The sequence below is a fragment of the Pseudophryne corroboree genome, chromosome 11 (assembly GCF_028390025.1).
Source record: "Pseudophryne corroboree isolate aPseCor3 chromosome 11, aPseCor3.hap2, whole genome shotgun sequence".
Lineage (NCBI taxonomy): Eukaryota > Metazoa > Chordata > Amphibia > Anura > Myobatrachidae > Pseudophryne > Pseudophryne corroboree.
The window spans coordinates 269530372-269539419 of NC_086454.1; the positions used below are offsets into that span (position 1 = coordinate 269530372).

At 46.2% G+C, this 9048-nt stretch overlaps 1 pseudogene; it reads right to left on the reverse strand.

Moving 5' to 3' along the window:
* Nucleotides 1-7770: 7770 nt before the first annotated feature.
* On the reverse strand, nt 7771-7828 carry LOC134971036 (U2 spliceosomal RNA; annotated as a pseudogene).
* Nucleotides 7829-9048: the final 1220 nt, after the last annotated feature.

Here is a 9048-nt window from a genome sequence, read left to right on the forward strand (position 1 = left end):
TTTGTGTATAAGTGCATAGGGAGTTTTCGCTGGTCTCTCTCAGGAAAATCTCCAATGGTAGATATTTACTGGAAAAGGTAAGTCACTCCTAAAAAACTTCCAGTAAATAGAAGCCAGTTAGGGGCCCTAGGTTGGGTACATCGCGATCCACTATAGACAGTGTATCGTAGTACTGGCTAACGTGGGCGAGAGTGGGTGAAGAGCGCTCAGAGAACTTTCCCCGTCTGCTTGCATTGAGTATTTTGGTGTTTCTGGGAAAAGGCCCACAATTATGGGAGCCAGTTGCTCAAGTGAGAGACGTATGCTAACTAGGGTTCAGGCTGAAGGATTGCGGCCGAGAGGGTCAGCAATGTTTATTATGTGTGAAAAATATGGTTCACACACGAAGGCTTTTTGCAATGAGTGGGTATGTATGACTGACAAAGATAGGGTATCACTCCCTAGGGTGGGCAGCTTTGAACCAGAGGTACTGCAGAATGTAGGTAGTAAAATATGTCTGATTAAATTCAGAAAACAAAGGATCAGACATAACGATTGTTTAAACCTGTGGCAACAAGAGGGGGAGGTGCAAAGGGTACAAACGCGCAAAGCAAGTTCCAAACCTAGCAGGAATGAGGGCACGAACACACCATTACCGACACAGGTCGAAAGGGAAAAGATGGCTACAGTCAATGGTATATCTGTAAATGATAGTAAAATGCAAGAGCAATGTATTAACCCTAACTTTTGCAAGTTGTATCCTGTTTTGAAGTCTCTCCAAGGTTATAGGTCACAGGAAGATGAAGGACCCAGCCAAATCGCAGCTCTCATTCAGGCAGTCACCTTGCAGGAAACTCAGGTGGGGCCTGTCCAACCAGTAAGAGCAGTAACAGTATCCCCCACTGAAAGGACTGGTGAGATCTCAGACATCGGTAAGTGTGAGACTGTTCATTACACAGAGACAATAACACCTCACAGTGAGCAGATTAGAAATGAAATGGTGGGATTACATCCTGTCTTGGAAATCGTAACTTCCAATAGGAGGACCGATAGTCAGGGAATAATCCTTACCAGGAATAATGCAATGTATTGCCCGTGGTCCATATTAGAGCTGTGGTCAATCATTTCAGAATTCCCCGATCCCCGAAAGCATTTAGCCAGATGTCAGAAGTATGTAAAGGATTTGTGTAATGCATATGAACAAACAAAGATTGGCGGATACTTTTGAAGGCGTGCTTACCCCCTAATATTGAAACCCAAAAATGTATCACTGATTGTAGATTAGAGTCGGATGGTCCTATGACTGACGAACACAATCAGGAGAACGTGGAACGAATTAACAGGCAACTAGAGTTGTATTTCCCCACTACTGTTAAGTGGAGAATAATTTTCTCCATAAAACATAGAGAAAATGAAATGGCATCTGAATATTTCCATCGGGCTCTGCAAATAATGGATAGATACATTGGGGTATCAAATATAGGGAACGATGCGAATTACAGGGAGGTGGCTGTCTCTGTGCTAATGGACGGGCTCAATAAAACATTAAGGGATAGGGTGCAAACATCTTTGCCTAATTGGAGAGGGGTCACAGTAGCTAGTCTAGAGAGTGCGCTATTGGACACCACAAGAATATTGCTAGGTGCAGAGAACAACAGGGGGATAAGCTGATGACAGTAAGTATACAGGCTCTGACAGGAAAAACTCATCAGCTCAAACCCCAGACCCCTGCAGTTTGGAAAAGACCGAGAATATGTTACTTTTGTAAAAAGGAAGGGCATTTCGCCAGAGATTGTAGGAGTAGCAGGACACATAGTTAATATAGACCCCCTAGACAGAAAACACAAGCCACATCATTAAACACATAGACGGGACCAAGGGACATATAGTAAGGAATCACGAGTCATATAGAAAACACAGATTTGGTTAATGGGAAGAATGGAATAAATGCAACTTTACCCTTTGACAAAACTTGCTCTGGAATGGGTTCTGATGGCTCTGGTAGTCATGGAACTCGGAGGCAATGTGAAGGGTTATTGTCTGATGAATATTGTATTTGTAAATATTGTGAGAACACAGTCGAAGATGGGTGCATCCAGAGATGTCAGTCTAACATTAATATCGACATAGACCAACATCCGTTGAGTGATTACCACTCATTAGTGGGTAAGGTCTTAAACCAGACAGAATGTTGGGTGTGCTCACAAGTACCTCAAGGTCAGAGTAAGTCAGGATTAGTACCATACCCTTTAGCAATAGATGAGGTACTCGAGTTACGGGGTGGGAGACCGGTGGACAAGAAATTCAATATCCCTAGGCCCCCTAGCTTGAAGCCCCACCAGTACAACGTAGATAGGTCCCTGTTGTGTTTTAATATTTCCAATTACCAAAAACCAGGAAATTGGGAAGTGACGTGGAATAACCAGACAATGACTTTTTCACACAGAGCTGATAGGATTCCTATCGACTCTGAACTTGTACGCCAGATAGCCAAAAGTGGGAGGTATTTTCGGTATGGGTATACACGTGGAAGCAAGACCATGTGGGTTGGAAAATTATCGTCAGGGTATTGTGCCCATATCATCCAGCCCGATACTTGTACTGAGCAAATGAGAGAACTAGGGATTGGTTTCTTTACCTGGATAGTTTGCAATATGGTGATGTTACATTTTGTACCCTATGTTCTCCCAGATGATGCCTATTTCATATGTGGGAGGAAAGCGTACAAGTGGCTTACTTCGAGTTCTGAGGGATTGTGTTATATTGGGAGAGTACTACCAGAGGTCATGACCATAACCCACGACAAAATGAAAGACGTTCACCGCAGCGCTCAGACTCCTTATACTCATACTCACTATGAACACATCATCAAGAGACACCTCATAGATAGGGCAGAGCACGCAGCCTCTGATTTGATCCATAAATCCACCGGGATTCAGTTCCTTCTCGCATTAGATATCACCCGTACTGCCAGAGGAACTATAAATTATAGGTACATCCATGCGCTAGCGAACTTGATAGACAATATCACAGAGATGTATGAGGACACCTTCAGGTATATGGGAAGGGAGTTACAAGCCTACAAGAAGGAACTGATTTAGCACAGGATGGTCCTTAATTATGTTACAGCCGTGACAGGTGGGTACTGTGTTACCCTGGCAACTCAATATGGTGTGAAGTGCTGTACATATATTATGAACAGCACTGACGACCCTACGGAGATCATCGATCAGAAGATGGACAAGATCTTGCAGTTGAAGTGGGAGTTCAGGAGGAAGCACAATCTTACCTTAGCGTCTGTGGGTAATGAACTGACTGGCTGGGTCTCATGGTTGAACCCACGCAAATGGTTCTCAGGGTTAGGAGAGTGGGCTCAAAATGTAATTATGAGTGTGGGGAAGTTTCTCCTTTGTATCCTGGGAGTCATCATAATTATTGGCCTGATATTCAGGTGTGTTCGAATTCTAACGCGATGCAAGCGCAGCACAAATTTGATGAGTCTAAGGAGCGAGGGCGCTGTTACAGCAGCAGATTTGATTTATGATCCATCAATAGAAACTGTGAAATGATAAGGATTATAAAAATGAATTTCATGGCCTGTTTCTTTCACCCGTTTTTCTCTGTCTCCCCCTTACCCAGAAACATCCAACCGGAAAAGACGTCAGCCCTACCCAACGTTTATGTGAATGTATTTTTATATTTATGTCTTATCTTCATCTCTGCAACCCTCAGTTAATGGCACACATAGTCGACAGGTGTTATACACATATAGTAGCATTCACATATGTTCCCCCTCCATGTATCATCAACTAAATGTGCTCCCCATTTGTTGGAATAAGAAGCCGAAAAGAGCTCGGTAGTGTTTGTTGGCCCATTTACAGACCCTTAATATGGGATGAGAAGGCTTTAATGTATACTTCGCAATACCTTGAAGCTTATTTAGAACATATACGGCACGATGATACATGCCCCTCAGACATGGATTCATACATACATGCTTTTACTATTCCACTAGGTTATAACTTTCCCACCTACAACCCTCCCCCGATCATCCAAGCTTCTGTATATATTGTATAGGTAATATTTTTCTGTTTATTGATTAGTTAAGAGTGGCAGTTATTGATGACTGCCAAAGGGTGGACTGTCGAAGTCGGAAAATATTACAGTACACACATCACATACAAACATCACACAGATGGCCTCCGTGCGTGTACTTATTCTGCCGTGCATGCACATATTCTCAAATTGCGTATGATCGCTCACGCGGTCGTGCGTGTTAGTGCATGGTATGAGTAATTACGGAGGCATTTGTACTCACATGGAAAAGCCACAAAGACATATTATATATTTAATCCATATAATGCATAAATCACCCACTGTCTGCTCATCCTTCTAATAGCATGAAGATGGTTCACACATAAATTATCCTCCCAGAAACTCTAATACAATGTACCAGATGGCCTTGTTTACGCAAAGCTTTGAAATCCTATGAAGAAGGCAAATACCTTTGGTTACTCCCATTGTTCTAGAGTTGTCCAGTATCTGTTGAAGACAATAAATACTGGATTGTCATTGTCTTATCTGAAGACAGGACAAACAAAAAAGACAATATCCAGGAACCTAGTTTGAAGAGAAACTCAATTTGCAATAGCTGACAAATTACAAACCAGACATTTAGATAGCTAAACTCTTGGAAATGTGTGTGTGTATATATATATATATATATATATATATATATAAGACTTGAGAAATCACATCTCAAGTCTTAGCCATTGCCCACCTTTTGAGCTGACCAATGATCCCCGGTGCACAGGATATGTCCCACCCCCAAACCAATGGAAGAAGAGCACACAGTGTCTATTGTATTATGTTTTGATCAACTGTATAAAAAGCCAAGTTGCCTAGCTGGTCGGTAATCTCTCTCTCTGAAGGGTCATCTTGCCTGATAGACCTGAGCACCGGGACCGCGTGGCGCTGGCGAAACCAAACGTATGTACCATTGTATTGTAGCCTCTTTTCTGTTATTGTATCTTTGTTGTAACCCCCTTTTATTAATTATATGTTGGTGGGTCAGATCCCAACTTCCTAAATACAATTGGTGTCGTGTCTCCTTTCCCTGCTAGATTTGTAAGTGTATTCCAGACACATGTGAAGCTGCATAGTGCTCATGGCGTGTTGTTGTGTGTGTATGCACCGCGTGTACTCTGTACGTCCGTCGCAGCGTTAGTACGCAAAGTGTGTACACGGTATGGGACTTTGTACGCAAACTGAGTAATAAGTTCGTAGGTTAAGGATTGCATACAGCGGCCGCCTCGGCTCTATTTTATAGTGTATTAAGTGTGGTTTTAAGTATTGCTTTTAGTCCTGTAAGTAAATCAGCATTTACAGGGGCTAACTCCTGGGGGCAAACTACTGGAGGGCATTACTACTGGCAGCGTAACTACAGGGGCATTACTACTTGGGGGCTAAACTACAGGGGGGGGGGGGGCAAACTACTGGGGGCATAACTCCAGGGTCATTACTACTGGGGGCTAAACTACAAGGGGGGCATAACTACAGGGGCTAAACTACTGGAGGCATAACTACAGGGGCTAAACTACAATGGGGCAAACTACAGGGGGGCATTACTACTGGTGGCTAAACTACAAGCAGGCAAACTACTGGGGGCATTACCACTGGGAGGCTAATCTAAAGGGGGGAGGTAAACTACTGGGGTCATAACTGCAGGGGCATTATTACCACTGGGGGCATAACTACTAGGGCGCTAAACGACTGGGGGCATTACTACAGGCAACACTACTACTGGGGGCAATACGGGCATTGCATAAGGGTCACCACTACTATGGGGTCTATATAAGGGGCCCCTTACCAGTACAGTGGACATTGCATAATGGTGGTCATTCCGAGTTGTTCGCTCGCTGACGATTTTCGCAGTGCAGTGATTAAGTAAAAAAACGACAAAAATGCGCATGTGCATGGTACGCAGCGCGCATGCGGTAAGTACTTTCACACAAAACTTTGTAGATTTACACAAGCTCGAGCGACGTTTTTTCTTATCGCTCGAGTGATCGTAGTGTGATTGACAGGAAGTGGGTGTTTCCGGGCGGAAACTGGCCGTTTTCAGGGAGTGTGCTAAAAAACGCAGGCGTGCCAGGTAAAAACGCAGGAGTGGCTGGAGAAACAGGGGAGTGGCTGGTCAAACGCAGGGCGTGTTTGTGACGTCAAACCAGGAACTAAACGGACTGAGGTGATCACAGTCTAGGAGTAGGTCTGGAGCTACTCAGAAACTGCAGCAAATTATTTAGTAGCAGTTCTGCTAATCTTTCGTTCGCTATTTTGCTAAACTAAGATACACTCCCAGAGGGCGGCAGCCTAGCGTGTGCAATGCTGCTAAAAGCAGCTAGCAAGCGATCAACTCGGAATGAGGGCCAATAAGCACTACAACTGTGGGCATTGTATAAGAAGCGCTGCTGTGGTGGGCATTATGTGTATTACGGGGTGCTACTACTGTGGGCATTATTACTATTGTGTGACCATGCCCTATTCTTTTGGAGACCACGCCCTTTTTTTGCGGCGCGTGCAATACCTTTATTACTTGGGCGCCGTGGGGAGGGGGGTGAGTTCCACCACCTCTCTAGGACCACTTTAAGCACTGCCGCCTGCCCACTATGCAAGTACTCCAGCCGCAGCCAAAGCAGTGAGGGGTCGGGCATCCCACATATTCAGGCTGGCAGCCTCACTGCGCTGCTGCGACTGGAGTATTTGCATAGTGGGCGGCATCCTGCTGGTACTAGTCCAACCTACCACGGAGCGCCTCACATTGAAGACCGGAGCTGCTGCGGAAAGCGGCGGGTATGATGGCTGAGAAACAGCTTTCCGACCTCAGCTGCTTAGCCTGGACACTGGTGCCAGAAAGCAGGCTTAGGTAAGCAGGAGGGGGGCTGGCCAGCTTTGCTACTGAGAGGCAGCCCCTGTGGCCAATTCACTACTCACTTCCATGGCTGCAGCCCACATATGAGAGTTCTCTTCAACCCCACACTCACACACTGACGCACACAGCCCCCTGCCCCTCACACACTGCACCTTGCCTTTCACACCCTGTTCCTCACACGCTGCCTCCTGCCCCCTGCCCCTCACACGCTGCCTCCTGCCCCCTGCACCTCACACGCTGCCCCCTGCCTCTCACACCCTGCCCCCTGCTCCTCACACGCTGCCCCCTGCACCCTGCCTCTCACACACTGCCCCCTATACCCTGTGCCCTCACATGCTGCCCCCTGCACCTCACACGCTGCCCCCTGCCCCTCACACAATGCCCCCTGTACCCAGCACCTCACACACTGCCCCCTGAACCCTGACCCTCACACGCTGCTCCCTGCCCATCAAACGCTGCCCCCTGCACACTGCACCTCACATGCACCGAAGCCGCACGCAAATGTACTTGCCCCTTCCATGGTGCCCCCCCCCTATCATTTTCTTCTGGATCCGCCTCTGCCAGGGGCACATATCACCTCAGGCTTCAGGCTGCTCCCTACCTCTCAGCCAGACCAAGATTCATACCCACTCTGTGCCAGGGTCAACCCCCAGTACGAGAGTATATACTAGACCAGGCAGTTCCCGCTCCACTTAAGGGGTCCTATTTCAACCCCTAAGAAGGCAATGGATACTAATCCCAGTTTTTCTCCACTCTCGACCAGAGGCATTGCCACACCCCGGAATGGTACTCCACAAGGTGTTTCTCCATTCCACACTAGGAACCTCTCACGCTCCTTGTGTAAGAACAGGCACTCCACCAAGTGGTTCCCTCGAGCAGGTACTACACTTGATCTTAGCCAAAAGGCCGAGAAGGGATACACAGAGCTAGAGGTGGATTTGTTTTTTGTAAGATCAATACAGAGGACACGTGGACACCCGCTTAGGTTAGTGGAGAGGAGATTTCGCACACAGAGACGGAAAGGTTTCCTCACAATAAGGACAATACGTATTTGGAATTCCCTGCCTGGGAGAGTAGTAATGGCGGACTCGGTCATTGCTTTTAAGAATGGGCTAGATAAATTCCTACTGGATAAGGATATGCAGGGATATGGTGGGTAAATCATGCACAATAGTATAAAAAAAATCATGAACAATAGTATAAGAAATAGACATAACGCCACTGGCTACCCCCCACCCCCTTCATTCCCATGACCCTCACCCACCTTCACCTCCACTTGCCTGCCCTGATAGGTGAGCTATTTCTTCTAGTCAGCTGATCGCCGGGCTGCTGCTCTGTGACACTGTTGCGTACCTCCGTCGCGGCCGTCGTTTAGCGACAGGAATGCCATGTCATTAGCTGGCTGCTTCAGGCTGTAGTGATAAAGTTTGCAGTACTGGGCTAATGTGCACTGTGTCAGGTGCTGTCATCATGCAGGCTCTGTGATGGCAGCACTCAGCTGGTTCCAGGCAGCTAATCAGCTCCTTATAAATAGGATTTCTTTTTGCTCAGTCAGTGTTGGTGATAGCTTCATGTAGGCTGTGTCATTTGACCTGGGAAACTACTTGAAAGATTCTGTTAAGAACTTTGGAAAGACTCTGTCTGGCATCCTCTAGGAAAATCTTGAACAGCTCCAAGAAGGTCTATGCCGATTCAGTCAGGAAAGATTCCAAAGCTAATATTGGGAGAAAGATTCAAATTTGTTTCTTTGCTTGTATGAGAGATTCTACTAGGTGAACTTTGAGGAGGTCTGTTCTTGCCTAATCTGCTGGAGGATTCTGTCGTATTAACAGCTCCAGAAAGGTCCAGTGGATTCTGGTCCCTTTTATTCTCTGGTAGAAAGACTCATACCTGTGGGGAAATATTCCATTTGGAAGGATTCTGGAAAGACCTTGTGCTGCGTGTTCATTGGAGGATCCTGTCGTTACCATCTCCAGGAAGGTTTGGTGGATTCCTGTTCAGGAAGATTCTCAGAACACCCGGTGGAAGGATTCATCATAGTTCCAGTCCATGGTTTGTCTATATCACCCGTGTCCATGTCATCCATGTCCATCCTGGTATTCCTGTCTCCAGTTAAGCTAAGTCTTGGTTTATTATCA